Raw genomic sequence first — 27,174 nt, 5'->3', positions numbered from 1 at the left:
GATTATGCAACCGAACACAGGAACTCAGTACATTGCACAGTAAAGTTGTTTGAAGCATAGTACTTGTAATGTACTAATTATGAGGGTCTACAAAGTAAATGAGTATATGAAATTGTGTAGAATGTGACATTATGAAATACCTTACCTAACATATTATGCTGTTTTTTTTCACAGAGAAAGAAACAAAGATTTCTCCGGCATTACCACATGCAAGAAACAGAATGTGTGCCCAGAATGTATACTAAGCAAGGCCTGCATGATAAGGCCCCTGTCTGTGCCTTGAGAAGCGCCATTGTTCACTTGAATCAACAGGAGCAGGAGCTCCCCACCATAGCAGGAGCTCTTCACCGCCTCTGCAGGAGCAGCCCTGACCATGAGGGAAGCATTTAGTTCACCAAGCCATGGCAGCGGATCAGCATTCCCGACATCGATGATCTGCTTCTGTGGGTTTTACCCCACCTACTTTCCATTATTGCTGCTGAAAACCTTTACATGCAGGCAAAGATCGATAATCCCATGTTGCAGGCACCTAATTCCATCAGTGCCCCCACTTGTTTATACGAGGTGCTTGTCTCTTCCAAAATGGCTGATGTGCCACCACCCTAGCAAACCAAACGCATCTTGCTTCGGATCGGCTCCTAGCCACTGATTCCAGAAAGACTATTGTTATTGGCCAGCAGCTCTTTAAGTGCTGCCAATCCCCAGATGCCAGCTGGTGAAGCCGGCCCTCCCCGGCAAGGCCCACATGAAAAGGCCCCTGTCTGTGCCTTGAGGAGCACCATTGTTCACTTGAACCAACAGGAGCAGGAACTCTCCACTGTAGCAGGAACTCCCACCACTGCTGCAGGAGCAGCCCTGACCACGAAGGGAGCGCTGAACATCACCAAGCCACAAGGCCAGATCAGCAATACCGACATCAGTGATCTGCTTCCGTGGGTTTTACCCCACCTACTTTCCATTATTGCTGCTGCAAACCTTTACATGCAGGCAAGGATCGATAATCTCACATTGCAGGCACCTGATTCCTACAGTGCACCCACTTGTTTATACAAGGTGCTTGCCTCTTCCAAAATGGCTGATACGCCATCACCCTAGCAACCCAAACCCATCTTGCTTCGGATCGGCTCCTAAACAGCTGATCCTAGGCAGACTGCCATTATTGGCCAGTAGCTGTTCCAGTGCTTGCAATCCCCAGACGCCGGCAGGTGAAACTGGCCCTCCCCAGCAAGGCCTGCATGATAAAGCACCTGTCTGTGCCTGTCCATGCGGTGTACATGCATAAGAACACTTACGTCTGGACTAACACCGGAGGACATGGCCACACTGTCATCACCCATTGAAGACGAAAAGAAGTAGTGAGAACAGCTCACCCCTCGACTATGAGATAGCTCTCACAGTAACGGTAAGCTCATTGCGAACTTTCTCTCGACTTGCATAATTTGCCCAAAGTAATTTACTGTTGTCATGCCTATGCTCACGCATGGTCTGCACATCTCGGTAAGCGCATACCCACTCTGTATATTTATCACCCATGTTGCATAATGTGCTTGCAATTATACAGGGACATGCCATTCTAGCATCTAGACTATTGCGCATTCTGCCTGTACGAACTATCATGCTTGGCCAAGCTTTCATATCCTAGTTTCATCTGACATCGGACTATGGCTTTGGCCGCACGTAGCACTAGGATCGTCCTTAGCCCCCTCACCAGTTAGCAACTACCCTTACGGCCAATCCCCTTTGTACTAGGCTACCTAGCGCAGCCTACTAATGTTCCATCGCAAGTTCCTTACCCATGCCGCTGTGACTCTACTGTCAGTGCCCAGCGACACCTCCTCTCACACCGTAGTCATACCTGTGCACGACACCGCAAATCCATGCTAAGGTAGCTCACCTATGTAAGCCCCTTGCCTCCTACAGGGTGTCTGTCTCTGCAAAACCCCACCCTCACCCTCCCTATCCTTATGCATTAGTGTACAAGTAGTGCTTAATGCATTTCCCCGTTCCTCACCTCAACCTTTAGTACTGCACATACTTATAAACCAGTCCTCCCTACCCACCAGCTTAGCCATCCAGTCTGGTGACTCAACCTAGTTTACGCAGTAGCTCACACCAGAAGCCAGAGCACTCACCAAGGACTTCCATCCCCTCATACTCACCACTGTAACATAATGGCTTCTGCACATACTCTCCCTGCACCAACATCCTTGCCATGGCCCTGAAACTTCCAACTCTGATGACATCCTCCCATCTCCCTTCCTACCTGCTCTCTTCAGTACCCCATTGCCTTATGCATACAGAAAATCCACACTAAGGCTAGCCCCTGCAAACGCCTAGCCCGCAGACAAACTATGCTAAGAAGTCATGCCAAACCTTTGCGCCACCAAAAGCTCATAAGGCCAACTGAACAAAGAAACCAACTACTGGGCCTGCACTACTCACGCACCATAGCCTCCACCTGCTTAGGTTCTCCAACTAAACTCGGCCTGTCCGCCTCTGCAACCTCCTCAGACCACTCAATATTAGTCATCAACACAACACCACCCCACCCTCTCAGACCTCTGATCACCTCTTAGCCACAGCCAAGACACACGCACCATGCACCACCAACCTTCCTGTCTCCACAACGCACTCAGCGACCAACATCACTCCTCACAAAGCACCCTTTGGCGCAACCTCCTCCCATTCCAGCCCTCCCCACAACACACTCAAATGTGCACTCATTAACGCATGTAACCTTCTCACTAACCTCAACATGGACCTCCTCACCATTACAGAAACATAGATTCACGAGCCATCGGGACCCACCATCGCCCTAGCCCTTCCTTCAGGTTACACCATACACCGGCAGGACCGAATACATGTGAAAGGAGGTGGTATGGCTCTAATAGTCAAAGAATCTCTGCCCATCCAACTAGAAAATTCCACACTGGAAGGCAATGCTGAATCCATCACTATCAAACTTTCCCTCTCCCCCACCTGCACCATTGCTATACACATTATCTACAGACCCCCGGGCTCCTTCTCAGACATTCACGAAAACTTCCTCCACATACTGGTAGAGAACCAAAAAACCACCACCAAAACATAGTACTGGGTGATTTAAACCTAGGCCTCAATGACACCAAAGACAAGCAAGCCATATCACTTTCTAATGCTCTACACAACATGTGATTCATGCAACGAGTCACTGACCCAACACACATCAAAGGAGGCATCCTCGATTAGCTAACCATAACTGCTCTGCCACTATTAGCCACTATTAGCTCCAACACCCCATGTCCGTGGACCGACCACTACCTCATTCAATACTCCATCCCAACATCCACTAATGCCACCAAGCACACCACAACTTCATCACCAACACTAGCTAGGAGTGCCCGCAAATTAAACAAAGACAAACTCCTACCCTATCTGGAGGTTGCAGCCTTCAAACCCCACTACTCCAATTACCCTGATGTTTTAGCTGAAATGTTCAAATGTATGCTCAAAAATGCAGTTGACACTGTAGCCCCCCTTCAAAGGAAGAAAGCCAAAATTATGAGGCTTGCAAACTCCTGAACACTCCAGTACACTTAGGAACTTTAGGAACTATAGAAGCTTAAACGTATCACCCTCACCAAGTGGCAAACCAATCCTAAAGATTTCACCAAAGATGAAATAAAAAAACAATCTACCCAATACAAAAGAGCCATTATCCAAGCCAAATCCAACTCCTTCAACACGAGAATCTCGAACGCCAAATCAGGAACTAAAGAGATGTTTCCTATATTCAGGGAATTAGCTACCCCAGCTCCTAGTACCTCAAACATAGTTAAAGATGAATCGTGGTATGAAGGCATTCAATCAGCTATGCTCAATAAAATAGACCTCCTTCAGTGCAAAATTCGATCTCACCAGAACTCCCTAACCAGTACTGAGCCACCCAGCTCGCCCTCCACCGTCACCACTCCCTGATAAGACACTCTTATCCTGCAGAGACATCTCAGAAAGCGAAGTCTTGACCCTTCTCAATAACATAAAACCATCCAACTGCAAAGGTGATATCTGTCCTGCCAATATTATTAAAGACTGCGCTGACACACTGGCACCTTTCCTGACAGCCTTTATAAATGCTTCTTTTGCATCTGGCATGGTTCCTTCAGGCCTTAAAGAGGCCTGGCTATGCCTTCTCTTTAAAGAACCCTCCCTAGACCCCTCCTCCCCCAACAACTACCGGTCCATCACCACTTTCCCTTTTCTGCTGAAGATTCTCGTCAAAGCTGCATACTCCCAAATCCAGCACTTCCTGGAAACAGTATCCTGGGAAAGAGACAATCAGGCTTCCCCCCGGGTTACAGAACTGAATCTGTTCTACTGGACCTTAAAAACCAACTAGCCAAAATTATTTATGAAAGCAAACCAGCACTTCTTCTCCTTCTTGATTTATCTGTAGCGTTTGACATGGTGGACCATAAAACCCTCTGCAGATATCTCATTGCATCAGCGCAATTCACTCCTGAAGCCACTACTTGGAACACCTCCTTCCTCAAAGGAAGAGCCATGAAGGTGTTCTCTGAGCAGGCCTGCGCGATACCCATCACCATTCATTGCAGAGTACCTCAGGGCTCCTGTACATCAGCCACCTTGTACAACATATTTACGAAGACGCTCTTTGACAACCTGGACGCTCGCGGCATAGCATACACAAACTATGCCGACGACACTCAGGTCCTCCTCCCACTTTCCCCGCTCTTATGAAACTGATGCCAAAACACTTCACAATACCTATACCACCATGCAAACCTGGATGGCAGCCAACGGGCTCTGCCTTAATGGGGGCAAACCAAAATTCTTCTAGTCAGCCCTAAGGAAACTCTTAATAAACTCAATAAACAATGCAACTCATGCACCATTGACAACACACAAATCACAGTCTCACCCTCAGTTAAGACCTTGGGGGTGTACCTCGACTCCACACTCTACATAACATGCCAAGTTAGTGCCATTGCCTCATCAGCATCCTTCACAATGAAACTAATTAATGCAGTCAAACCCTATCTTTCTATGCAGAGCTGTCTCTCTATAGCTAGAGTTACCATCGGTGCAAAACTCGACTACTGTAATGTGCTCTTTGCTGGTACCTCTGCCAAATATATCAACAGACTGCAAATGCTTCAAAATAATTCACCCAGAACAGCCTTGAACATCTCAAAGAGGGAGCATATCTCACATGCTAGGCGTGTTGCACACTGGCTCCACGTTAAGGAATGCATCATCTTTCAGACCCTAGCCATAACACTCAAATGCCTCTCACTTATTGCCCCTCCTAGCTCCTAGAGAAAGTAGGCAGAGCTAGTTCTGCCAGACCCATACGCGCATGCCATGCTAACCAACTGAACATCCCCTCTATCAAACGGCCAAAGCGGGTGGCATTAGCTTCCCTTTCATCGTTCCTAAACTAAGGAATGCCCTCCAAATACCCTAAGGAATCAGACCTCACACATGTCCTTCCGCAAAGCCCTCAAAACGAGGCTCTTCACCTAGTCCACATCACTCATCCAGGCTCACCCCCTTGATAACTGGTTCCACTGTAACCCATGAACCGTAGAGCCCTCCTGCTTTGTAAACCTGTCACGCTTAACCGTTACCTGTCTGGCTTTAGGTTCACTGTAACCACGAACCACAGATAGGCTGTACTTTCTTTTATCGTGTAACTAAGTAAGTATTGCCTGTAACAGCACCACAATGCCCTAGGGCTACTTTGTGCACTTTATAAATGTAACAATAAATACAATTTAAAAAAATTAATAACATGGCACAATATTCAAAAGTGCTAATTCCACTTCAATGGTATTCTGTCACTGTTACAAAAGTATACAGTGCCTGAACAGTATGTATAATGAGTATACGCATATTAGTGTCATGCTTCTTTCTAATGGACAGATTGCATTTCTATACACATATTTGTGCAATGCTTATGCCAGTGGGCACATTCTTGGGTGCATGGCGATATTATGCTGTGGTGGATGTGGCCAGCCCCTAGACTCTTGGGTGCATGGCCTACGGCCTGCGGTCATGCACCCAAAGTCTAGCAGCTGGCCACAACTACAACAGCATAATACGGCCATGCACCCAAGAATCTGGCCAGTGGCCACAACCCACACACAACAATTAACCCTTACCATCCCAATTTGAACACCATTTGCACATATTGAAGTAGACTGCCAACCCTATTTTCCCCAATGCCAATATCACCATATCATCCAGACTCCACACCCCTACTGTAAGAAGCCCTCATGCAGTCACCAAACAACCCCAAACATGTTCCTCCAAGTTCCCACCAAACACTAACTACTGCAATAGTTGTAGGCAAATTCTTGGTTGTATGGCTGTATGATACTACAGAAGCTGTGCCAGAGCCTAGATTCTTGAATGTATGGCCAATTTTTAACCTACACAAACATCCTCATATCATCTACATTCCACTCCCCTACCGTAATGAAACCTGCCTGCATTCACCACATAAGCCGCCTGCCCGAGGCCGTGTCCACGGATGACTGTGGTGTCCGCGGACTGCCACGCTGTCATGATGCCCGCTCCCGGGGAGCCGGTTCAAGCCCTGCGTCCCCGAAAGCGGACATCCAGTCCCCAAGGAAGGACCCAGCAACCCCATATAGGGGCCCTTTGGACAGTGTCCTGGCGCTTATGGCGCCAGGCTCATAAAAGACATCCGTCCTGGCGCCATAGGCGCCAGGCACATTATGGGAGTGCTTGGGTGCACTTACCTGATGCAGACCATGCTGCAGGATCCCGGCCTCCTTGAGCCCTGAAAGGAACTACTTTACCTGTGGGACTAATTTACCATCCGGGCGTAGTCGGGGAAGGATACATACCTGATTGGAGGAAGGATACATACCTGGAACTTCTTCCAAGGCTATTTAAACCCCACCCGAACAGCCACACGTGCTTCGCGTTGTTCTGCATCTAGCAGCTGGACGCTCACCGTGTCTGCTCCTGCATCCTGACTTCTGCCACGCCTGCCAGCATCATGGATCACCTGCAAAGGAAGAGAAGAAGGGAACAGAAGAAGGAAAAGTCCTTACCTGCTAAATCCGCATCCCGGAGACATCTCGCCGACAATCCTGAAAAGGAAGACTTTATTTTAAAAGCTCATCGCATTGATCGCTGCAGCGCCGCATTCCACTCACCTTTCCAGGGCACCTCCATGTTCAGCAGCGATCATCCGGATTCGCAGTCACGCCCCAGCGCCTAGGGAGAAAAAGACCAGAACAAAACGTGAGAGAGAGAAGGGAATAAGGAAAGCTAAATATCCATGTTAAGACTTACCAGTTGATTCATTCACTCTTCATTTCGGGTCCGCGCCGCATCCTGGCATTTCCGGACCCCGGTCCCTAAGGGGAAAAAAAGACATCAGCGTTAATGAGCGAATGAAAAGACATTACCAAAAAACGCTCATTAAAGACTTACCTGATTTCTACAAGGATTTCACCTCTCATCTCGGGTCGGTGCCTGTTCCCCGGCATTCCGTACCCCGGCCCCTATGGGGAAAAAGACACTAGCATTAGTACATTAATGCATGGACACAAGGGGAACTTCTTATCAAAAAACTTACCTGGAAGCCAAGCAAGTTTGGTTCTCACCAATCCGAAAATCCAGTGAAGTAACTGGATACCAATGCGCCCCTGCATCAGAAGCAGGATGGAGAGCTCGTCCTTCCAGACCCTAAGGTGAGACGCTACGAGGAATCACAGAAGGGTTTCGAGGAGGGTGAGAGGGGAAAGTGGGAGGCTGATTGCATTACCCCGCAGACAGTTAATCCCCTATTTTCGCCTACAGAAGGATACTTCTGTGAGCCAGACAAGCCAGATTTGGGGGCCCGGTCCAGTCCGTCTTCCGAACCTTGCGCATCACCTTAGAAGAGGTCACAGCAGCGCGAACCAGGCCAGCGCATCCGTGGGAGTCAGGTGAGCGTTACACACGCTCCACACAGTCTTCTTTCACCTAAACAAATACATCGTATCAGTGATCTTTCACTCCCCCACCCTTCCCAGCCTCTCTTCCCAACACCAAATGCCCCAAAACATGTTTCCCAGTCCTGTTCCTCACCACGCTATCCATGGACAGCAGCGGCTATCCACAGATAGGACATGGCGGGCGTTTGGGAAAAATATAAAGCACATCACGCTCTCCATCAGCCAATCAGCCAGCGTGTTGAATATCCGCAGACATTATGTTGCCCTCTGGACCAATCGCAGTCTTGTCCATGGAGTGAACAGGGAAATGGGTCCACACAGCAGAACCAGATATCACAAATTTCTTTGGACCTACATTTTGCCTGTTTTAAAGAAAAATACTGGACCGATTTACACCAAATTTACAATAGCACACTTTCGGGACCAAGCCGCCGCTCTTGCCACAAATTTGGTGAAAATCCGTCCAGCAGTTCGGGCTGTAGGCATGAGCAAAATCTTTTCTCCATTACGTCTATGGAAGAAAAAAAACATGGGAGACCCCCCTATAACATTGCCCTCCTTGACGAAACCTCACCAAACTGGCCAAAGAAATTAGGAGTGGGCCATATACTTTTTTTTCAAAGTTTGGTAAGGATTCATCCAGGGGGAGCAAAGTTATAAGTCGTCCAAAAAGTGTTCTTCCTATGAGTTGAGCAACTTAACGATAGATAGGTGGCTGCTACCACAGGCCTTGTAATATGTGTGTGTCTTGCTATCTGCTTGATTATGTTTCTAGTTAGGTAGGTTTCTATATCTATCTATATATCTATCCATCTGAAAACATGTCTTCCTATTTTCCTGATTATCGATTACTCAATCTATCTATCTAGAACTTCCTTCCATCTAGAAATCTGTCTGCCTCTCTATCTATATCTACCTGTCTTCCTGTCTATTTATCTATCTGTCTAGGTCTAGCTTAGGTCTAGCTATCTGTCTATGTTTACACAATTATCTATCTATCTTACTTTCTATCTAGATCTATCTTCAATCTAGCAATCTGCCTGTTTGACTATTTATCGATTTCTACCTGCCTATCTTTCTATCTACTTTTGCCGATCTGTTAATGCCTGCTATCAATGTCTGCACATCTACCTTCCTAGCTTTGGGTCCACCTAGCTATATCTAGAACTATTTTAGACACATCTGTCTATGTGTACCTATTTATCGGTGTCTTCCTATCTGTCTGTCTGACTATCTGCATTTATCTATCTAGATCTATCTTCTATCTATCTATCTATCTATCTATCTATCTATCTATCTATCTATCTATCTATCTATCTATCTATTGTTAGGAAAGATTTCATATTAGAATGTAATTTTCCCTCCATGTGTCAACCCCCAAACTATTTGCTGCTGTTTTACACCCTGATCTAACCTTTGCCGGAGAAGCGCAGCCCTCAGCTGCACTCCTCTGGGCTTTCGCTCACTTCATATGGGGAAACTGACATGCCCTTAAGACAGTCAGTACTGGGAGATGTATTTTCCCTTAGTCCTTTCCTCATGTTGCAGCTTTTGGTGCAACATGTAACAAGAGTGCAGTGTAACTTACTTTACCCTCTCGCTGGACTTTATATGAACTGTGCAGATGTGTCACGGACAGGACTGGTGGTAGCTATCATTTTCTTAAGTTTTTAACACTTTCTTGCCATGTTATCCGTGCTTACCGCGTTTGGCACGATTAGGTGGGCTGGCTCCAAAATGGCCATGCTACAAGGTTCTTTGTCCTGTCCTTTGGCCATCTTGCCCCTTCACCTTCCCCAGGTTGAGCCAACCTGGATCAGTACTTATTTGGTCATGCACTTTCCCGCGAAACCACAAAGCTTTTGCGGGCTTCTGCATGCCTTGTGTGTGTGCCTCCAGGTTGTGGGCTGGGATGTATGTTCCCAATACACATCCTGGGTGCCAGTGAGCCTGGAGTGTCCTGAATGCCTGGGACCACCGTGGTCCATGATTGGTCCACGCATGGAGTGAGTGTTTGTGAGCAGATCTCCCATTGGGTCCTCTCCATTTTGACGTGAAGGGAATTTATGATAAGAGGAGGCCGAGAACACCACTATCACGTCGATCTCCTGGGTTCACACGAACAAAGGATAAGGAGCCAAGTATCCTGCAACAAGAAGCCGAGTCGAGGAACCGCTGGTGACCCGCTGGAAGGTTTGGCACCCTGAGCCCGCTGTCATCCGGCGAGACCCCTCTGCATCTGATCATCCTAGAAGGTCTGCGAAGACGCTTCGACCCATTGGAATAGTGGGACCAACTATTCTCGGCACCTTCATCAAACCCTGCAAGTAAGCCTCTTCGGAAGTGTCCCTGGGCCAACCAGTGGGCTGACAAGCTTACGCGGGACATTTGCTCTCTTACCACTGCAGTTTCGAGGAAGCCCTCAAAACTTGGTATACTGCTTGCTCTGTGTCCATGGCACCCTCACACAGAATTTCGTACACTTTGCATTCCTAGGTCTGAAGTGAGACGAGTGCGCCCGGACCGGAGTAACCGCGGTTACTGTGTTGCCCTGCTGTGGCAACGACCTGTGCAAGTTCGCCGCACTTGTGACCCCCTTGACCCTGAAGCCTGCTGCAGTGGAATTGGGCTGATTCCTCCACCCGGAGCAGAGAAATCGCCCCTGTCCCGTTTGGAATCCCTGCTGTACCGCGGAAACTACACGGTGTGGAGACGTCCTGATTGTCGCATTCGAACCTGGCAAAGAGGTGGACTGTACTGGCGAAGTCTGGGTCTGCCTGCATCGGGGACCGGTGAGTAGTCCATACCCCAACCAGTGGCCCCTAGCACAGGAGCCCATTTTTATGCACGAAGTGGCCCCCAAGGGCCCTTTTCCTTTCCACAGCTATGGCAAAATAGCGACTCCATCCCGCACTCTCAACCTGCCTCTGCCCTCAAGTGGAGGTCCTGCTTGAATAGTGGGGACCTGTTCTTCATCGACCGTATCCACCTTCCTGAACTGCTAGTGGGCCTTGAAGAGACCCTATTTTGTCCATTGGCACAAAAACCTGCATGTACTATTGAGCATAAGGCTCCTCTCTTCGCAGGGCTCGGACTGCCTCTTCGTTAGGTGTATTCTTGATGTGGAACTGGGTCTAAAGATTACTTGCACTGCCTGTTTTCCTCCCCATCTAGGTGGTCTACATATTTTGTGCTTTGTAATCCATTGGACCCCTCTGGTCTTGTACATATATTGTGTTAATTGTGATGTATTGGTTTACTTTAGTATTATTGTGATTCTTTGCTATGGTCTATGTTACAAAGGCCTTGTAATAAATGTGTCTATATTTTTAATATAACACCTGTCTGGAGTAATTTGTAAGTGTCCTTGCTTTGTGTGCTCATTGAGGTCTTTCCGTCACCCTCACCCCTCTTGAGACTTAGTCTTGACCGCCTGCCATAGCTACCCTGATTGGTCTGGCTTGTCCAGAGGTTACGCTGTTCCAAGAAACTAGGTTGGCCTTCTGAACCTCTGCCCCTCCAGGTCAGAGTTCAGAAATCCCTCTTAACATCTATCTATCTATCTATCTATCTATCTATCTATCTATCTATCTATCTATCTATCTATCTATCTATCTACTTCCGATCTGTTTATGCCTGCTATATATGCCTGCACTTCCACTCATCTATCTATATCTAGAACTATCTTAGAGGTACCTATCTATGTGTACCTATTTATCTATTTCTTCCTGTCTGTCTACCTATGTATGTATCTAGCTCTATCTATCTATCTATCTATCTATCTATCTATCTATCTATCTATCTATCTATCTATCTATCTATCTACCTATCTATCTATCTATCTATCTATCTATCTACCTATCTACCTATCTGTCTAGCTATATCTAGAACTATCTTCCATCTATCTATCTGTCCATGTCTGCCTATTTATATATCTATATCTTCCTCCCAAAATACCTTCAACTATCCCTCCGTAAATACCTCCCCTCTCAAGCCCTTCGCTCTTCTACTTGTAACTCCTCATGGTAAGTTGTTTTTCAAAGAAACAAGCTGGGGGTAGATCGCTGTCTTTGGCTGGTGCCTCCCTTTGGAACAGTCTCTCGGCCACCTTGAAAATTGAGACGAACCATCTCCAGTTCCGGAAGCACCTCAAGACCTTCCTCTTCGCTTCTGCTTTTGCCCCTCCTTGCCCTTGCTTATCTGTTTTCTCTCTCGGCACTGTGTACCTGGTCACCCTCGGTCCTTTCGAGCCGAGGTACCTGGTCACCCTGCCACCTTCCTGCACTGGGGCCTGTATCTGTACCCATACAGTCCCCCTACCACTTTTCTTCTGCACTTATCAGATACACTATCTGACTAATCTAGCACTTGCAACTTGCTGGCTGCACTTCCACTGTTCATCCGCCTTTATTTATTTATTTATTTATTTATTTGTTTGTTATTGTGTTCTCTCCTCTGATCTGCACTTTCCACTTCTCTCCCCTTCATTGCACTTTCCCCCTTTTCCCTTTTCCATGCACTTGTGCGTTCTCAATGTCACTGGGCCTAGTAAGATCGTTGTTTTTGTTTCTCCCTTGCTCCCCTCCCTTTGCCTGATCGCACTCTGAAACACTTGTGTACGAGCGCGATACAAATAAAATATCATATCCTATATCTGTATCTATCTATCTACCTGTCTATGGCTGTTACCTATGTATCTATCTGTCTATTTATCTACCTATCTACCACCCACACACACGCCCCCCCAAATGTCCATGAAAAACAGCGGCTCTGTATTAAGCATAACTGCACTGTTCATGACTATTTTAACAACGCCTGTGCTCTTTATTGGGAAAGGTATAATAAACACGTGGGGTCTGTGCAAACGTGACATATTCCATTGTTTGGATGAACAAATCGGATCTGTACCAGACATGGCCTAATCCCGCCTACAACCAAGTCTGTTATTAGCTTTGTAAGGAGTCCTGCTAAAACTGTATTTCCTAATCCCTGGTCCATTTATCTTGCAGTGCTGAAAAGATAATCTACCAGGGTTGGAAAAGAGGGCCCCGCCACCAGCGTGGCTTACAAATACGTTTGAGGAACCCTTAAAAAGGCACATTCTTGCCTTCTTTTAATAGCATGTGTTTGGCAGGTATTACGGCCGGCTGAGAGAAAGAGACAGCAAATATTTTTCATCCAGGGAAAAGAAAAAAAATCATAATGGGTTTCTGTCGAAAAATGGAAGCAGAATTTTACAATCTCTCTTTATAGGCTGCTTTCTCGAGCGCTTGTCTCTCTCCCTCCCGCTCTCTGGTTCACAAAGCCCGGTTCAAGCCATCCATTCTGCCGGCAGCATCTCCCTGCTGCTTCCTGCTAGATAGTATGACTGCAGTTTTTTTTTTGTTGCAATATATATATTTTCTATTTTGCGTCAGAAAAGTGCGCGCTTTATGAGGAGTAGTCGATGAATGGGGGGCCGCTATGGAGCCACTGCTCATCTGCAGGTCTGCAGAAGAACATCTTCTTTTCAGCTTTAGTGATTTTGAACAAAAACACAAAAAAAGAGTATTTTCCTAGTAAAGTCAATTGCAATCAGGCAGCCCCCACTCAGCGGTCCGTCTTTCCGCTGAGGATCGCCAGTATCGATTAGTTCGGCAATCTATATTCTGGGACGGCCCAGAAGTGTATGCACATTTGAGTTCAGCTTTTTCTAAAATCACAGCTGATTTTCTGGTGACTTCCCCTACTTCAGGTTTAGGGGGACACAGTAGGAGAAGGGAGGCGGGTTTACAGGGGCCTTTATCAACAAAGGCTGCCAGCATCACCCACCCTAACAAATCTGTTGGTTTCATGTGAGCCAGCCCAGTTCAGATACAGGATGGGCAGGTAGTAGGCAGCTGTATGCAGAGGCTCACTGAGCCTGCCCAACCCTCTGTATCGCCTGGTGGAGTCTCTCTCGCGTGCCCTGGATTTAGGGAACGCCCTGCACTGCCAGCTTACAGTCGGCTGCATGTGGAAAGTGTGTGCGTGCATGCCCTGGGGGAGGAGGTGTCAAACACACACAAAGGCACCTGGAGTGATCTGCATGCCATGGCAGTGACCCAGCCATGAGGGCACAGGAAGGCATAGAAGGTGTATGTGAAATTCCAGTTAGCCGGTGGCAGAAATCAGGCTCCCTCCACGCACGTGACTTTTTGGTGCCCCCTCCATTGCAATGGAGATAAACATGTGGGTTGGAGGGCCAACAGGGGTCACAATAGGACGCCAGGTCGAATTGCCTTATTGTAGACCTGACCCTGGTATCCAGCCCCACAAGAGTGCAGGAGGAACACGAGAGCAATACAGAGATATTGGGCCTCATTATAAGTTTGGAGTTAGCCTTGACTTAGGTAAAATTCCAGCACCCACGAATGGGCAATTACTGGGTCATTACGGCCCTGCTGGAACCGGTAATTGCCCATTCGCTGGTGCCGTAATGGAATGCTCCCCATTCCCATTGAGCACCAGGGCTCAATGGTTTTGGGGAGTTTCGATGCACCGGCACCATTCAGAATAGTGCTGGTGCATCCAACATGCTCTGCTCGTGGGTGCCGGTACGGCTGCCAAGTCAGACCTGCCGGCATTAATGGCACCCGCGAGCAGAACTCGTAGTTTGCTGGTGTGGTAACTATGGTACCGGCAAGCTTACCGGTACCGTAGTTACCGGACTGGCAAACTTATAATGAGCCTTATTAACACAATGGCAACAGATGGCACATATGTGTACAGGCACGTTATAAATGATTTAGGTTAATGTTAATGTTAAAGGTATTTATATGGCACACATCACCAATGGAGTTGGTCTCCAGGCACTCAGGCAGGTCTGTAAACAAAAGATGGACATGGTGGGTTAGTGGGTGAAGAGGGCATAGAAAGTGAGAGGTGAGGTACTGTTAGCAGCTTCAGTTTGCTTTTCACCGTGCACTGAGCTTGGGTGTGCAAATAGGATCGAAGCAGGTCCTTGCGTGCTGTTGTTGCGATCTATGTGTTGGTTGTTTGTTGTTGCGGTGTGGTGAAGTCTGTGCGGTTTGCTGTGAGAGAGGTGGTTGTGTGGGTTTTGTGTGAATTAAGTAAGCAGAAATTGGAGGTTTTGGTTAGTGGGTTGTATCTCTCATAATCCCTGTAGTTTTGTTTATGTATTGGTAGTCATAATGGGTTGGTATATCTCTCTCTAGGTTTACTGATTATTTAGTTTCTGAGGTGATAATGTGGCTGGTTCAGTAGACCAATTGACATATTACCCCAGGTTCGGTGAGCATTGTCCTTAGATCGATAGTGGTGTTTTATTATCATTACCCAGCTTCTTTCTATCTATTTACTGTTGGTAGTCTATTGGGTGGTATAAGCTTCTCTTCCCTTTCCTGACTGTCTAGTATCAGGGCCGGGGATGAGGTTGTCCTCCAGATAAGTTAGTGAGCTTGGTACATCCAGGAGGCAGGCATAATCCTGCTTAGGTAGTGGAGGTTTATTATATTTCCCCGTTCTTTCCTATGTATTACTGTCTATGGTCCATTGCTTCCTGTGCCCTCAAGGTGCCAGGTGCCATTGCTGGGTAATACCTTGTTCTCCCTTCCGATTGATCTATGGGTGTTCTTATTCATGATTGGTGAGGTTTTTTTTTTAATTGATAGTGGATATGTTACATGTCTGTATATCCTTATTTAATAAGGGTTGATGATTTAGGAATTAAGGGTAGGCTCTTTTCTCGGCCTAGTTCCTTAGTGTAAGTCCTTATGGGCATTTATTCTGGTTATGGGGTGAAGAGCCATGATTTGAGGAGTTTCCTGAACTGTAGGTGATCTCTTGTGTTCCGTATGTTCTTTGGTAGTTTGTACCATGTTTTTAGGGCAAGGTGAGAAAAAGAGGATCCTCTGAGTTTTCTCTTGTTGTATGGTTTGGGTTCCAAATGGATGTCACTGCTGGTTTTGAGTGGCCTTGCAGTGTGATGTACGTTTAGTTTTCTTCTAATGAACGCTACACCTTGGTTGTGGATTTGTCTGTCGGTTATGCACATTATTTGAACTTGATCCGCTGTTTGATGGATAGCCAGTGTAGCGTTTTCAGCGTTAGTGTGATGTGTTCTCTCCGGGGTAGTTCAAGGAGCAGTCTGGCCACTGCATTTTGTATGCGTTGGAGTTTATTTAGGAGTTTTTCAGGCAAGCACAGATATAGGCTGTTGGCGTAGTGTAGTCTGGACATGATGAGGACGATGACGGCAGTTGTTTTGTTGGTGAATGAGAGGAATGATAAGGATCCTTTTAAACGATCTCAGAAGAAATAAGGATTTCTTGATTAGGGTGTTTACTTGTGGCTCTAGAGTGAGCTTGTTGTCCATCAGGACTCCCAGGTTTTTTACAGTTGATGATGGCGCTGGGGTTTCACCAGGTTCAGTTGGCCATGGGATGTAGAGGTTGTCTTCTCTGTATTTTGAGATGATCATTATTTCTGTTTTGCCTGGGTTGAGTTTGAGGTAGTTTAAGTTCATCCAGTTTTATATTTCACGAAGGCAGTTCTTTAGATTTGCTTTGTCTTCTTGTGAGTCTTGTATTTTGTAGATTATTTGTGTGTCATCAGCCTAATTGTAGCAGGTGGGGCCATGTCTTTTGATGATTTTAATTAGCTGTGACAGGTAGATGTTGAATAGAAGTGGTGAGAAGGATGATCCTTGTGGGACTCCTCATGATGTTTCTGGAGGGCTTGATTTGTAAGGTTTCATCCATATTGTTTCTGTTCTATTCATTAGGAATGATCTGACCCAAAGTAAGGCGTTATTGGGGATTCCGAATTCTTCCAGTCTCATGATGAGGATGTCGTGGTTAACTGTGTCGAATGCTGCAGAGAGGTCTAGAAGTATCAGAGCGGTGCTGTTGTTTTGGAGCCTGCGTTGGCCTTTAGATCATCCCAGATTGAAATAAGTGCTATTTCTTTTCCTCTCATCAGTCTGAAGCCTACCTGTGCCTGGTTTAATAGGTGATGTTCTTCTATGTAGTCTTGGGTTGTTCTGTATATGTGTGTTTCCAGGAGTTTAGCTGGGTAGGGGATGTTGGAGATGGGTCTGTAGTTGGAGAGGTCCTCTACGTTTCCTGTTGTCCTTGAGGAGTGGTTTGATGAATGCTGATTTGGAGGCTTGAGGCAAACTTCCTGTTGAGATTGATTGGTTGAGGACGTTCCTGTAGTATTCCATTGGTGTTCCTTATGAAAGGATTGATTTGTAGATGTCAGGGGGGCAGGGATCCACAGGGCAGCCAGATGTGTTGCGTTGATTAACTAGTTTGATGAAAGTCTCCACTGATATGTGCGGAAAGTTTCGGAGTTTGTTCCGGTGTTCCTTGCATCGGTGGGTGTCCTCAGTGTAGTGGTTACATGGTCTGTTTTGTATGGTCTGTTGGATGGTCATGATTTTATTTTTGAAGTGGTCTGCAAGGTCACTGCATAATTTCTTCGATGGCATTGGAGTGTTGTTGCAACCGGCGGAGTTTTTTATTTTGTTTATGATTTTAAACAGTTCTTTTTGGGTGTTTGTTGCTTTGAGGATTCTCTTATCGTAATATTTCCTTTTTGCTTTTTGTATTTCCTTTTTGTATGAACGGGTATCTTGTTGAAGTTTGAATTTTGTAATTTTTTTTCCATAGTCTTTATTGATCCTCCATTCTAGTTCTAGTTTTGCTTTTTCCTTTTCAAGGCGCCTAGTAGTGGGGTGAACCATTTTGCCGTCACTCTTTTACGGGATGGATCTCGTTGATTGTTGTGGTGATCCATCTATTTTAGTGTCTAGGTCAGGTTTGCCCATGGTCGTTGTTTGTGGTTTGGTGATCTCCAGTCGTTCCGTTAAATTGGAGTTTTTTATGGTTCTCCAGTTTCTTTTAATGATAGTTGGTAGATTTCTTGTTTCTTGGTAATTGGAGAGGGTAATGTTATTATGAATGGGATGATGAAGTGGTCGCTCCAGAGGATCTGAATCATTGGTGCTGTGGTAATTAGTTTTCTGTTGGTGAAGATTGTGTTTAGTGTATGTCCTGCCGTGTGGGTTGCTCCTTTGACCAGCTGATGTAGTTCTGTTGCTGTTAGTTGGCCGGTAAGTGATTTTTGTGAGGTTGTGGTTTCTTCATCGAACCAGATGTTGAAGTCTCAGAGGATAATCAGATGGTTATGCTCGATGGCTAGGTTGGTGATTGCTTCTATGAAGTTGTCTATGAAGACTGCACTGTATGTTGGTGGGCTGTATATCAGTATGAATTTCTGGTTTGTTTTGGGATTTGTTGATAGACATATGATTAGGGATTCAAATTTGTTGATGTCAAATGGGTTCTGCTTTAATTTCCAGGTGTTCCTTGTGGATGATTGCTAGTTCTCCGCCTCTTTTGGTTTTCTGTTTACTTGGATGCACTTGAAGGTATCGGGCATGAAGTTATTGAGGGTGATCTTGTAGTTGTCATCTAGCCATGTTTTGGTTATGAAAAGGATGTCGATGCCTCCGTCCCTTAGGAGGTCGTAGATTTCTATGGCATGTTTGGACATTGATCTTGCATTGATTAGGTTGCAGCAGATCTTTTTGGTGACATTTGGTCTATTTTTTGTTCCCGGTTTTGGTTTGTGGGTGTGCATTTATGTTGCCTCTGAGCCGTAGAGATTCTGTGAAGGCAGCTTTGTCATTGAATCAGTCTGCGAGATTGATAATTGGGTCACTGACTTCTATTGTTTCTTCATCTCTTGTCATTTGGTGGGGGTATCGATAGTGCCCAACTGTTCTTGTGATGTAGGAAGTAAGGGGGTTGGCGTCATTCCATTCTCTTCTCTGGTCCTCTCTTCTTTTGTTCCATTGTTCTGGTGTTTTATTTATCCATCTGGTAGTGTTGGTATTGTTGGAGTATCTAGGTTCTTTGGTTGGGAGGTACGGTATAAGGATTTTTCTCTTATGAAGTTTGTTCTGTTGATAGTAGTGTTTTGCGGGTGTGTTCTGTATTGAAAGCATCTTCTGCTGGGGCCGGTTGAGCTTGTGTACCCGTGTTGCTTGTACCGTGTTCCTTTTCTCTTTGTATGCATCCAATTCTGTGTCGGGTTATTTTGGTCTTTTTTGGGAGGATTTGGTCGAGGTGTTAGGTTTAGAGGGGCAGTTTCCAGTTGTGGTTCCTCGTAATGGGCTAGTGTAGATTTTAATCTTCAATTGTTCTGTCTTATAGTTTCTGAGTGTGTGTCTTTTCCGGTCAGTTGGGTATTGGGTCCATGGAATTTTGATCTGTCAGTTGTTTCCAATCCTCTTAAGTTGTTCTGTCTGGATGTTTTTGAGGGTTTGTCTTTGTTCAGTCAGTTGGATATGGTGTTCCAATTACAGTGGGAGGGCTGTCCTGGGGTATTGTACGTTAGAGGGAGGGCGTATGGATTGGTGAGGGGGATTATGCTACTAGTTACAGGCTTCTGTGCTTCCTGGATGTCCTGGGTGTCAGGTTCCTATGATTCAGTAGCAGCAGCTACTGATAATACCGAGACGACTACAGGACAAGAGGTTGAGAGTTCATACATTTTACAGGTGGTTTACAATGAGATTCTATTCTTGGGAGCGGGGTATCAGAAGTCCGACACGATGTAGGTTTCGGCGGGATCCAAAGCTGATTGAACATTTTGATTCTTATCCTTGGGCAGCACTGGGTAGGTTTGGTTCCGCAAGGTATGCTGGGATCAAGATTGGGACCTTAATCTATTGGGAGGGGGTTTGGCCTCGCAGATGGCAAGGCTGGTCAAGTATCAGGTATGAGATGCCTGGGTGAAAGGGGAGCTTTAGGTTTGAAAGGAGGATGGTGGTAATTAAGACCACAAAAGGCGTCTAGATATCAGGAGGAAGTTTCAAGTCTCTAGTGGGCCAGCAGCAATTAACCTAGACTGAGAGACCCAGGCAGCAATTGAGACGCCTAGGCTGGAGTACCTGGATAGTGGGAGAGGCTCTAGCCTCACAAGTCGGCATGTTTAAGTTATGAGATGGAGGGGGGACACCTAGAGTAGTCTTTTCACATTGCACAATGCTACAGGAGGGAATTAGACCTGAGGTTCTTGTATTGAGGTGAAAAGGTCAAGGTTTCAGGGCGCAGTATATTACAGGAGAGTACGCTGAGATTTGAGAGTCCTGTATAGTGGGAGAGAGGCCCAGGTTTCAAAGGAGGTTCACAATTGAAAGTGGTTTCAGTGTAGTCTAAAATATAGGGGAGCACACTTAGAGGGTGCTGTATAGTTGGGAGAGGCCTAAGCTTAAATTGCTATATCCAATGCAGTTCAAACAGTTTCGGGCACTTTCAAAATACATGGGCACACTTGGAGGGGTCCTGCATAGTGGGAAAGAGGCTTAAGTTGAGATGCAATTTCCAATGCAATTCAAATGTAGTTTCAACAGTTTCAGTGCACTTACAAATACAGAGGCACACTTATAAGGGTCATGTATAGTGGGAGAGAGGCCTAAGTAGAAAAAGCAATTTCAAAAGCAGTTTATACCCTAAGAGGCCTAAGTTTCACAATGCAGTATAGTATAAGAGGTTTGTATGATGGTGTCAGTATATGTTGAATATAGAATAGACTGTTCCTACCTTATCCGTTGATGCTAGTTGACGGCAGCCTACCTGTCATGGGTCTTGTCAGGGTGCTGTGGTCTGTCACAATTTCTGGTTTGGTGAGATGACTATGCAGCCACTGTTAGATGGCTGTGGTGGTGGGTCTATGGATTAGTCTTGTGCTTCTTAACAGGCTAGCTAGGCGAAAGGGGCGCTTCTAATGTGAAAGCCACAGGAAAGCAGAAGAAGTGGGTAGACTTTGGAGGGTGTTGGAGGGAGGCCCCTGGCAACACCTGCAGACTCTGTCTGGAGCCGCTATTTCAAGAGACACCTTTGCCTAGGGCCCTTAACTTCTGGGCTGCATGGGCAGAGGGCTGCCCTGGTAGGTGGTGTTAAGAGAAGTAAGGGAGCCAAACAGGGCCGGAGGACGGGAGGAAGGCGGTGACCAGGGCCGAGCTGGTAGATTGGAAGGGGAAGGGATGGAACACGTGCGGAGCACAATTGATCAGACCACTGCTATAATAAAATTAGTGCTGCTCTGCACCACTTTGAATTACTTAAGGAACTGCAAATGGCTCCTTACCTGGAGTGGTGACTCAAAGGAAAAGGAACTGACAGCCAATCAAGGGAGGGGACGGGAGGGGGAGGGACTGGGCTTCGGGTTGGGGAAGGCAGGCAGAGGGAAGAAACATGTGCGCAGGACCTACCCAATTAGAATTTTAAACAAGCCGGATTAGTTATACAATTAAGGGCCTTATTGCTATCACCTTACCTTCAGCAGGCAGCAGAGCGCAATGGAAAAGAAGACTGGATGGGCCTACAGCATGCGAGGGAGGAGAGGGAATGACAGCCAATCAGGGAAGGGGGGCGGGAGGGAGGAGGAACCAGGGTTGAGCTTGGGGCGGAAAGGAGAGGGAAATTACAAGCGCACAGGTGCGCTACACAATTTAAACTGCTTAATCACAAAATTCAATTAAGGGCCTAATGGACTAACTCTTACCTCTGGGACTGAAGGAAAGCACTGGAAGGGATACCGCGTGGGCCTTGGGCCTGGGTGGGAGGAGGACCAATCTGGGGAGGGAGCAGGAGGGGGAGGGACCGGGCTTCGGTAGGGGAAGGCAGGCAGAGGGAAGAAACACACGCGCAGGGCCTACACAATTAGAAATTTAAACAAGACGGATTCGTTATACAATTAAGGGCTTTATTGCTACCACCTTACCTTCAGCAGGCAACAGAGTTTGTGAGTGACAGAGACCAAAGTATCAGGACACACTAATGATGCGAGAGTGCTAAGTGGAAACCATGGCAGCAGAAAACAGGTGGCAAATATATGAGGCCGAGCTCCATAGACACAACAAAAGCAGGTGCCTATTGGAGGACTATTGCAGGATCTGATTTATGGACATAAAGGCCCTGACACCTGAACAAAAAGAGCAGGGATGGAGACCCTGGCACGGCGCAATGGACATTAGTTTCCAGGGACGGGTCCAGAGACCCTAGCACAATAAAACAAGCAGGCCTAGATGAGACCCCAGAAACCCTAAATATGTACACTTTATCTCCCTGGCTTGACAAGCCTAGTATGCCTCCTTGATGTAGGGTCTGTTTCTTTTAAACTAATCTGGTGAACACCTCTACACTACTAGGCCAGCTTGAGTCCATCAGGCAACCACTCGCGGCCTACATCTAGTACCATGCTTTGTTGCGTCTACATATTGCTATTACAGAAAATCCTACTCTAAATTGAGCTGCACATTCCTTACAAATTCTCTCATACAACCAATAACTAACCACAGTTAAGAAATAAGCATCCAATTACCACTATGATATTATATGGCATTTATAACGTGCCTATACACAAGTGTTTCATAGTGCGACGAGGCAACGGAGGGGGTACATAGGGAAGACAGAGACAACGATCTTACTAGGCCAGGTAACATTGAGATCGCACAAGGGCAGGGGATGGGGGAAAGGTAAAGTGCGGGTAGCGGGAGGGGCAGTGCAATATATGTTATCAACAGTCAAAAATAAATAGAATGAATGCAAGTGCAGGGGTAAGTGCAGTATCATATCCCAACCCTCCCCTTCCCCATTGTTCTTCACTCTATAAATTGGTTTGTTCTTTTGTCTAAAACCTCTTTCCTTTCAGCCCTCCCCACTGCCCATTCTTCATTTCCACAGAATAAGTTCTGGTGACACACTGGCAGAGTAACACTATACAACACATTCGGACTAGGCCAGGTGCCGTATGACAACTGTGGTGGTGATGGGCTCAGTATGAACATTGATAAACAACATAAAACACAAAGAAGAAGAAACTATAAATACATGTTCTATTTCTATTTTTCTTTTGGTTTATAATTGAGGAACAATCTACAAATTACTTTAGCGATTTTAGCAGTCCATTCCCTTACCTTCTTTTACCAACAACATTCACTTTTCTACACAGTTTATTCTTGACTCTGCTTTTGGAGACTAACATTCTGGAATTTGACCTACGGTGCACCGGACAGAGAGATGCGCCTGACAAATAAGCCACCAAAATAACAGGATTGGCCGAGCATACTCTGGAGCCCCTCATGCATCCATGCATCCAACATTACTTTGTAAACTGACTTATTATTCTGCAACTCTGCCTTGGAATCACAACCCAATTACCACAACACTATAGGACATATCCGCCTCTCCCTTATGCAGAACGGTGCTCCACCTGATAGGAATGACGTGCACCTTCATTACTACAAAACCTTCTTCCCCCACTGCATCACTCACTTTCTCCCTGTGCTTGTAGCCTCTATTTCCTATCCGCTTATCTTCCACTTGCTTATTTGCTTTCCCCCTGCAGAGGCACTGTATGATAACCCTATGTGCCTGAATACTACTACAGTGCTGATATGGTGCAGTATAATGGCACATTAACATGACTAACTCTACCTGCCAATTTCGCATTCCTTGTTCTCGTTTCTCTCTCTCTCTCTCTCTCTCTCTCTCTCTCCCTCTCTCTCTCTCTGCCTCACCCTTCCCTTTCCTTCTCTCACTCTATCACTCTTTCTGTTTTTATGCCGGTGTGAGTCAGATTGTGAGAGGTTAATTTGCTAAAGCCACCGTTGTCATTGCTGACAGCTGCATGACAAGAGGAATCAATATTATCTTGGGTGGAGGGGGATGAGGGGATTGCAACGGTAAAGCAGCTGTAAAAAAGCTAAAAAGGGAACTTATTTAATTGTACTAATATAAATAGGATTGTTTTAAAAAAATGTAATTATATATTGTACTCACTAAAAGCATGCTACAATTGTCCTACTGAGCGAAACACAATATCAAAACCTAAAATAAAACATATACATTATAATTATATAAATTAGCTGGCAGGAGAGCTTAGGGGCCATGCATTTGTCTTGGGAGCAAGACAACGCAGAGCAACATAGGTTTGAATCCCGGTTCTGTCCTTAGAGAATGGTCTCTGGTATTAAGCACGTTATAAAATATGAATCACATTATATTCTGATAGAGAAGGTTATCATCCCAACATGGATAGCAAGTACAAAACTCCTACTTTAAAATAAATAAAAAAACAAATAGAAAGGGAAAACGGACAAAACATATCAGTGGAGTTCCCAGCCTGATTAAATAAAAGCAAAGAGCATTTTCGTAACGTAAGAGTCAACACAGATATTTATATTTGATAACTGTGTCTTCAACAAACGGGTTGTAAGCTTGAATCACTACGTATAATGCAGACCGGGTATGGTGTGCATTCCATTTTTCAGAACACTGACCCCCAACATTAGCATGTTTGCTATATTAAACTATATAATTGTATAAACTATGTATAAACTATACATTTTACCAAACAGTACATGAACGGGCAACAGTATACAAAGCAGCAAGGTATATCCCGAGAAAGAAAAGATAAAAAATTAATAAAGGGGGAAGGGAAAACAATATATTAAATATATTATTAATTACAACATCAAAACAAATCTAGTACAAATTCAAGAAAGTACCCCAGACCATCGCATGTAAATTCATTTCCCACATTTTTCTGTAAATAACCCTCTCAATGTTCGCCAAGCAGTTCATTTCTGCAATCCAATCCTCCAATACTGGTGAAATTTGGGATTTCCATGTTCTCAAAATCATTATTTTGCAAATTGAAGCACCTCTGAACAAAAATGTATTTTCTGACAAAGATAGGTCCTCAAGAAAAGCACTACATCTTAAAACCATTGTTTTGAAATCCAAATGAATATTCTTATGCAAAACCCGGAGACACACATTGCACACCTCATGCCAAAAGCCTCGAACCCGTACACAATCCCACAAGGGATGCTCCATACTACCTGTCTCGCTCCTGCAACACCAGCAAACATCAGAGTCTGACATATCCCTTTTCTTAACCATTTCTGGGCTCCAATAAACCCTATTGAGGATTTTAACTTGTCTCAAAGATTTACTCAGACTTATCGAGCAAAGTTTCACATTCGCGCACATTTCAAGCTATAGATCCGAAGTGATGTCACATCCCAATCTCCTACTCCATACATTCAGCAAACCAGTATTCTCTTTTGTAGTTTGAAACAATTTAACGGTAGACCTTACTAGCAAGTGATTGTTTACCACTAGTGAACAGTCCAAAGTTTGCATTTCCACCACATTGACCCTCATCAATACATCTCTTCAATTTCCTGAAATCCGAGAGTGAAATTATCCACAGTAAAGCTTGCGCTCAATTCCTCAAAGTCAATCCATTTCCCATCCTTACACACATCACCAATCCATTGAATTCCCCAAGAAACTATTCCGGTAGAATAATACTTTGCCATTGTCCGTAATCGCTTTATTCAACCAAATAGAGGCATCAGGCGACTTCAGTGCCACCGAACCATACACATCATAGATAGTCCTCCATACATCTCTAAGACACTCAGTCAAGGGACATCTCTTACCGTGTTTCTTGACAGTCGTGAAAACCGCTCTCGGGGCAAGAGGGCCAGTCATGCTTGCCTCCGCGACCGCCCATTCATTAGGAGATTCCCCCAGAAATGGAGGAAAAAACTGGCATGAAAACGCCAAATGATACGCCTTAAAATTTGGAACCCCAAACCCCCATTCTCAACAGGAAGTTGGAATTTACAAAGCCCAAGTCTAGGAGGCTTCCCATTCCAAAGGAATGACTGGATAATGCCATCAATCAATTTCTAATAGCACTGGCCAATTTTCAGGGGTAGCAAACTCAGAATATAATTGATTTTTGGTGCAGCATTAATTTTAGAGCATTCACTTTACCCCACATAGATAGATGCAAAGCCGACCACCTGTGAATACTCAGGACATCATCATAAGAAAATCGAGGTGTTCATTTTCCATTGAAATGATCTACAGCACTCAAAGGTCAAAGCTACCTTCACAAATACAGGTGCATGATCAGTGACTGCAATCAAACCAATTCTGCTATTTACAAAATTTGCGGTCATTCCTCCCGCCGTAAACAGCATATCAATTCTCGAGTACGTAGCATGTGAGTAAAAGGTAAATTCCCATAAATCAGGATGTTCCAGCCTCCAGCAATCTTTCAAGTCAAAGTCATCAGCAAGAGCCCTGAACGAGCAATAATGCGTGTCTCTCCTCTGGAAAGTCTTTCGTGTTGAACGATCAACAGAAGGATCACAAGCCAAGTTAAAATCGCCTCCAATTATAATATTAGGAGAGTCCAAATCAAGCAAGAGTTGCAAAACATCCCTAAAGAAAGACCCATCATCCATAGATGGTGCATAAATATTGAATAGAATATTCCGAACTTCCTGAATATCCACTAGGAGTGCAACAACTCGACCTTCCTTATCACTACTAGCTTTCAAAATTTTAATCGGAGATCCCTTTCGTACTAGAATAGCAACACCCCTGCTTTTATAGGAATAACACAAAAACAAGATATCTCCAATCCATTTCTTCTGCAAAACACTCACATCTTCTCTCAACAGATGAGTTTCCTGTAGAAAACATACATCACATTTCATTTCCTCTATACAATTCACATTTTTTTATCGTTTCACAGGATTATTCATACCATTAATATTGCAAGAGGTGATCGTTAAATGAGATCCCTTGCTCGCAGACATTTTAATCGATCCAGAGAGATTCAAAAGAATAAGTACTAGCTCAAGAAAACAAAAAACAAAGAAACCCGCACCCCACACCCCCTGGAACAGAAATATGACACCAATGTAAACAAGCGCTCAAAAACCCAACACCCCTGGCACTCCTCCTAAAAGAGACTGCCCCATTCAATATAGAAACACAATCATCATCCTCAAACCCCAGCAACCTAAAAGTAATCTCCAAAACCATACATGTTGCCTGAAGAAAAAGACACAGACACACCACCATGAGTCAATCAATCCACAAGTCAGTACAGTTCCAAAACCCCAATCCGTCACCTTTAAAAAAAAGTGTTCCATGAATATTCGTTACTCCCCTACACTAGGTAACAGTGAAACCACCCCATCACTCATACAAGAAGACCCTAAATGAGAGCGCTGAGAACAGGCCATCAAATTCAGCTCAGACTGTACCAAAGTCCAGTCAAGCAGCCCCATACAGATCATTAAATGCAAAAAATGTTTCCATAGCAAAAGGAA

Source organism: Ambystoma mexicanum, chromosome 3q (assembly GCF_040938575.1).
Source record: "Ambystoma mexicanum isolate Mex_15411 chromosome 3q, UKY_AmexF1_1, whole genome shotgun sequence".
Taxonomy (NCBI): Eukaryota; Metazoa; Chordata; class Amphibia; order Caudata; family Ambystomatidae; genus Ambystoma; species Ambystoma mexicanum.
The sequence above is the reverse complement of the archived record's forward strand: the minus strand, read 5'-3'. Positions refer to the sequence as shown.